This window comes from Dreissena polymorpha, chromosome 6, assembly GCF_020536995.1.
Source record: "Dreissena polymorpha isolate Duluth1 chromosome 6, UMN_Dpol_1.0, whole genome shotgun sequence".
Classification (NCBI taxonomy): Eukaryota; Metazoa; Mollusca; class Bivalvia; order Myida; family Dreissenidae; genus Dreissena; species Dreissena polymorpha.
The window spans coordinates 38,296,703-38,303,170 of record NC_068360.1 but is presented as its reverse complement, the minus strand read 5'-3'; positions in this window follow the sequence as shown (position 1 = coordinate 38,303,170).

Below are 6,468 nucleotides of genomic sequence, written 5' to 3'. Positions count from 1 at the left end.
AAAAAAAACGTTTAGCACAAATAGCGTATAACACATAAAGCGTACAACACACGTAGGGTTTTACACACATAACGCTAGAACAAAAAGCGTATAACACATATAGCGTATGGCACACATCGCACAGCAAGCAATAGCGTAGAACACGATAGCGTAGAACACAAATAGCGTATAACACAAATAGCGTATAACACAAATGGCGTAATAGCACATGGAAAAGATTGCTCGTTACAGTGTTTGTGATTTCGAATTCAATATAAAATAAAATTGTCCTCTGCATACATAGATCAACTTTGCTAATAACAATCCTATCATTCAGTTGTGTAAAAAGCGAACAGCATGGTTAATTCCGATTTGCCGGATAAACTAGTTGATTATCTAGATATAGTTAATGCAATTGATGCTCGCGTTTCTTGACTCATTTTCTATGACAACCGCATGCGGTATACATGTATTGTGTATTGATAATACGCCCCAGATGGATGTTCAATACATATACCAGTAAGTCAGACAGGGGATTGCTCATAAAGCTTCTGTCGAATGGTAACTTTTGCGGTATGGAATTAGGCTAATAACCAGGTTACATTATACAAGATAATCGTGTCATGTAGGGCTGTACCGTCTAAAAAAAATATCATAGTTTACTCGAAGGCACTTTACACTTTAAACTTTTGTTATGTTTTTATCTTTTGGAGATAGTGATAGGGCATAAATAGGTGTGCAATACCAAACCCCTGAAATATGATAAAGTTAGAGACGAGACTAAAGTAAAAACAATGCATAGAAAAAGGTTATATTCCACTAGAAAACGGCCGGATAAAAGTTACAAAAAACATTCCATTTTTTGTTTGTACAAGACATATCTTTTTATTGCATACAAAGCTATCGCTTAAAACGGCCTTTGGTTGGGGGGGGCGGTTCTATGTGCAAAATGCATTTATTTTCGATTAAAGTTGATTTATATATGGAAAATATATAGTATATTTTGAACTCCAGGGCGTATACTTATCAAAGCCCGGTGTGGTTTGCACGTATAAGTACCGGTAAACAGTAGCATTTCGAACGAATAGGCTCATGTTTCGGAACGTGGTATTTTGGTAGGTTGTGGTAGTGGTGATGGTTTGGGCGTAGTGGTGATAATGGTTGAAGATTTAGTGATTAAGCTGTGGGAGTAATACTTGTCGCGGTTTTAATGGTAGTGTTTGTATCGTTTGTTAGATCGACTTTTCGAAAAAAAATGAGAACAATACTACTCGCCCCGGCGTTGGCGTCGGCGTTGGCTAAAGTTTGTTATTAAGTCAAATAACTTTAACAGCATCAAAGATAATTAACTCAAACTTGGAATATTTCTTTATGGCAACAGTATAAAGGTGCATAATTCTGTCAGCTTTATTTTAAGAGCTATGCCCCTTTTTATACTTAGAAAATTGAAAATTTGGTTAGGTTTTGTGTTTAGGTCAACTTTATTCTTAAAGTATCAAAGCTATTGCCTTCATACTTGCAACACTTACTAACTATAATAAGGGGACTATGCAGGCAAAGTTATGTAACTCTGACTGGCATTGTCACAAAATAATGGCCGCTTTTATACTTAGAAAATTGACAATTTGGTTAAGTTTTGTGTTTCGGTCCATTTTACTCCTTAAGTATCATAGCTATTGCTTTCAGACTTGGAACACTCGCTAACTATCATAAGGGGACTGTACAAAACAAGTTGCATAACTCTGGTTGGCATTTTGACTGAATAATGGCCCTTTTTTGACTTAGTAACTTTGAAAAAATTTGTTAAATTTTGTGTTTACATGCACTGTATTCTCAAGTATCAATTTTATTGCTTTAAAACTTCAAATACTTTCTTATTATCATGAGGGTACTGTACCTGGCAAGTTGATTTTGACCTTGACCTATGAATTCCCAAGGTCAAATAAATTCATTTTGCTTAAATTGCCATAACTACTTTATTTACGATCAGATTTGATTCATACTTTGACAAAACAACACTTACCTGACATACCATAATGGATTCCACCCAAACCATCCCCAACGCCCCAGAATTCCCCCCCCCCCCCCCAATATTTTTTTTAATTTTTTTTCCGTAGCTGTTGAATTGTTCGTCAGTCTGTGCGTCCGTCCGAAAACTTAAACATTGGTGATACATTTTGCAAGATTGAAGATAGGAACTTGATATTTGAAATGCATATGTATCTCATGTAGCTGCATATTTTGAGTGGTGACAGGTCAAGTTCGTCCTTCTAGGTCAAAGGTCAAATATATGGCGTATGTCCGTCCGTCCGAAAACTTTAACATTGGTCATAACTTTTGCAATATTGAGTAGCAACTAGATATTTGGCATGAATGTGTATCTAATGGCGCTGGAAATTTTGAATGGTGAAAGGTCACGGTCATCCTTCAAGGTCAAATGTCAAGGTCAAATTTTGCAATATCTAAGATAGGAACAAAATGGTTGGCATGCATGCGTTTCTCAGGGAGCTGCAAATTTTGATTGTTGAAAGGTCAAGGTCATCCTTCAAGGTCAAGGTATAGGTCAAAGGTCAAATTTTGCAATATTGAAGATAGCAACTCGATATTTGGCATACATGCATATCTAATTGAGTTGCAATATATTGAGTGGTGAAAGGTCAAGGTCAAGGTCATCCTACAAGGTCAAGGTCAAATTATGCAATATTGAAGGTAGATACTCGATATTTGGCACGCATGCGTATTTCATGGAGCTGCACATTTTGAGTGTTGAAAGGTCAAGGTCATCATTCAAGGTCAAATGTCAAGGTCATAGGTCAAGGTCATATTGCAATATTGAAGATAGCAACTTGATTTTTGGCATGCATGCGTATCTCATGGAGCTGCTCAGTTTCAGTGCTGAAAGGTGAAGGTCATCCTTCAAGGCTTAAAGTCAAGGTAGAAAGGTCAAATTGTGCAATATTGAAGATAGAAACTCAATATTTGGCATGCATGCGTATCTCATGGAGCTGTACATTTCTAGTGGTGAAAGTTCAAGGTCATCATTGAAGGTCAAAGGTCAACTATATGGCTTGTAAGCGGCGCAGTTGGGAGCATTGTGTTTCACGAACACAGCTCTTGTTTTCTTCGAATTTGTTAAATATCAAGCAGCTTGTTGGTATGTTGTTCTTGTTTATTTTATGATGCGTTCACTTTTATTGTTTGATATGTTTATGTTTTAACAATGTAATAGGCCCATAGCGTAATATTAAAACCACCATCGAACATTCTCCTCCTAGGCGTTTACAACATAGATTCGAGTGCTTATTAATGTTGAAACTCTCACTTGCTGCTATATTTTCAAAACACATTTCTAACTCAACTTATTTAAACTTCAGATAATTTAGCAATAGAGGTTCCTTCTAGTCCCTGTTCTGTATTAAAGGAAATATACAAATGAGCTTAATAGTTATACTTAGGGCTTAAGGAGCATTTCAATGTTGGCTATGTATACATGATTTGAAAAATGGGTTCTAACTACTGTTATATCCTCGTTTAATGTACATTGTTCAGATGTTGTATTAATAGTAAACATGATTGCGTTTTGTGTTGTATGTGTTTGCTTTTAGTGTAGGTTTTAGTCAGATATGTGTTAAGGCAAATAAACTAGACAGTTAATATAAAGTTACATAATATACTATACTTTATTTTATTTGAAATTTCAAAATCATCTTTTGACAATCTTGTAAGTGTTATTATACATATATAAGCATTAATCACCAATCGTCCTTAGTGCCGTGTTGTCTTTTATGATTATTCTAAATAATTGATTTGGTATTTTGTTGATACACTTGTTCAATTTAATTACTAAATATGAACTTCGGCAACATTATCAGGGTAGAATTTCTTCTAAAGAAACAAAAGGGTATCTGAAAGGGTGTGTCCTTTATTTCATTTCCACCAAATAACCCAATAAATCCAAGTGCGATTAGTTGGTATAAATAAATATGAAAGTAATAACATAGTGAAGTATATAACCAGGCTTACTGATTAATAACAACTTAAGACATTTCGTGTTTGATAAACAAGTTCCAACATTATGAAATTTGTAATTGCAAAAATGTATTACAATTGGCTGCAGATAGTCGTAAATGCGCCTGTCATTTTACAATATAAAGAAGTGAAACTCGAGCTGCTGGAGCAGTATTGAATTCTCATTAAAAACAATTAGTTGGTCCTTTATTTAAGGCAAGTTACCGATTGCCCAAACAGTACAAAACAGCACAATACAACACAATACAAACTAACATAAACACAAAATACAAGTCATATTTCAATTATATTATATTATTCTATTATTATATTGCAATTATAAATAAGTTCGTAAAGAATTGAATAATTCAAATGTTAATATGTTTTTAACATTTAAGCTCTGACACGGAAGGCTTGGAATTGGCGACATCACGCACCTATGATGTGGTCAAGGTTTTGACATCATGTTGCTAAAAAGAAATAATTTGTGTATATATATCGCCTGTAGAATATGATGAGAGTCAAGTTGTTGTTGTTTATTTTTAGTTGGATATAGTTCAGGTATAATAGTTTTGTTGTAAAGAGGTATCTTGGTAAAACAAATGGTTACTCTAAGATCTTAACAATCCAAACACTGAATCAGGAACTCATTTTTATTCGGGATTTCGATGGGGATGTAAATAATCTTGCTAATAACTCCCGTAACGAATATATATTAACGTTTTTGAATGACTGACTGAAACTTGCCAGCGGTAAACAGTTTGGTGTCCCAAAGTGAAGCTTGTCTCTAACTATGGTATCATAGAATTTATATTCGATTGCCAACTAAAAGCATTGATCTTGCATCAATTTCTGAATCAGTTGATGCTGATTGTCCAATATGTGTCATACAAATACCTGTATTGGCTTAGTTAAATGACAGCTATGATTAAAGTGAAAAGCAGTGTTGCCAAATGAATACAATTCTAAAATTGAAAACGATAACAATTATTATTATGCAATGTCCCATTCTATCATTCAATTAACTTATATTCGATGCATTTAATTAACTTGTTGGTATTGTCTAAGAATCTGAAGTGGTCTTCATTCAAAGACTTTAAGCCCTGTAACTCTAGGATTAGAATACAACTTGGTTGCCGTTTCGAAAGCACTCCAAGGTTCCGAACTAAGGGCAAAGTTTGGTGTATCGACATCTTTAGCGGTAAGCATCGACTATACATAAGCATCACTGAATTTAAATTTAATTAGGAATATGATTGATATAAACGTTTTTCTTTGGTCACCTCTTCCGAATACAAAAGTGTTTTAAAAAACATCAGTTCATACAGAGGCTTGTTGATATTCGAACTCTCACACACAGTCGAGAGTTGTAATACGTGTATTTAACGATGGTTGTACAAATACGAGTTTAATGAAGTTTTACACCAATACATAGAATCTGTTCTTTTTTCCGTCAAGTGTGGACACAGAGGTTAAAACAATCGCCCTTACAGACCAATTGCAACATTTAATTTCTATTAATTTGTTCAACGCTCGTAATTGCGTACGTAACTACGGTCGATAAGCACTTTGGGAAAACTCGCGTAACTCACCCAAATTATCGCCTATGAACCGCGCTAACCAATAACGAGATTGCTTTAAAAAACATGACTGGTGAGAATTAAAACGTAGGCTTGGATCTATTCGTTTTTCAGACATGTATGCATTAACGATATTGGTTTCCAAAAAGTTTTAGTCAGCGCTGCTTAAAACGGATTCGTAGAATATCATGAATCTTAAAGGAAAACACCGGAAACATTAGTAAAGCAGCTTTTGAGAAAATGATAATAATATCAAAGGTTAACAGTTCAATTCAAACTTTATAATTGCATGCATATTTTAACATGTAAACTCATCCACTATCAATCATGACATAAGGCATTTCTTACTAAGTACTTGTTTTCAAGTCACTAACAAACACCATCATAAATAAAATGAACGAGGTCCGTGTTACTGTAATATTTTACAAATCCTTTATTTGAGATTCACTATATCAATAGGAAGTCATATAACAACAATAAGTAAATACAAGTTAGGGAAATATGCCATCTTGATCCCCATTATATTTAGTTATAGAAGTAAACATACAAATCCGTCTATTTAATACACTATCCTCACAAAATAACTTGTTAGCAACGTTTATGTATATACAATACAGAAAATAAAAAGAATATATTAATAGTTAAATCATACAAAGAACTTTAACAAATCACATAACAACAGAATAAAACAACACAACCAGTTTTTTCCAATTCATGATCAATCCATTAAAGTGAGAATATAATGACGAAAAAACAAGGATCATGCAATAATTTATATAAATGTGCACTACTGAAAACGGCTCTCTAGCGTTGTAAACTATTCATCGAAGTGTGCGAGCTTTGTTAATGTGAGTGCGAATCCGATTTGAAGCGTAATTGAACAGCGCATTGTTACAATACA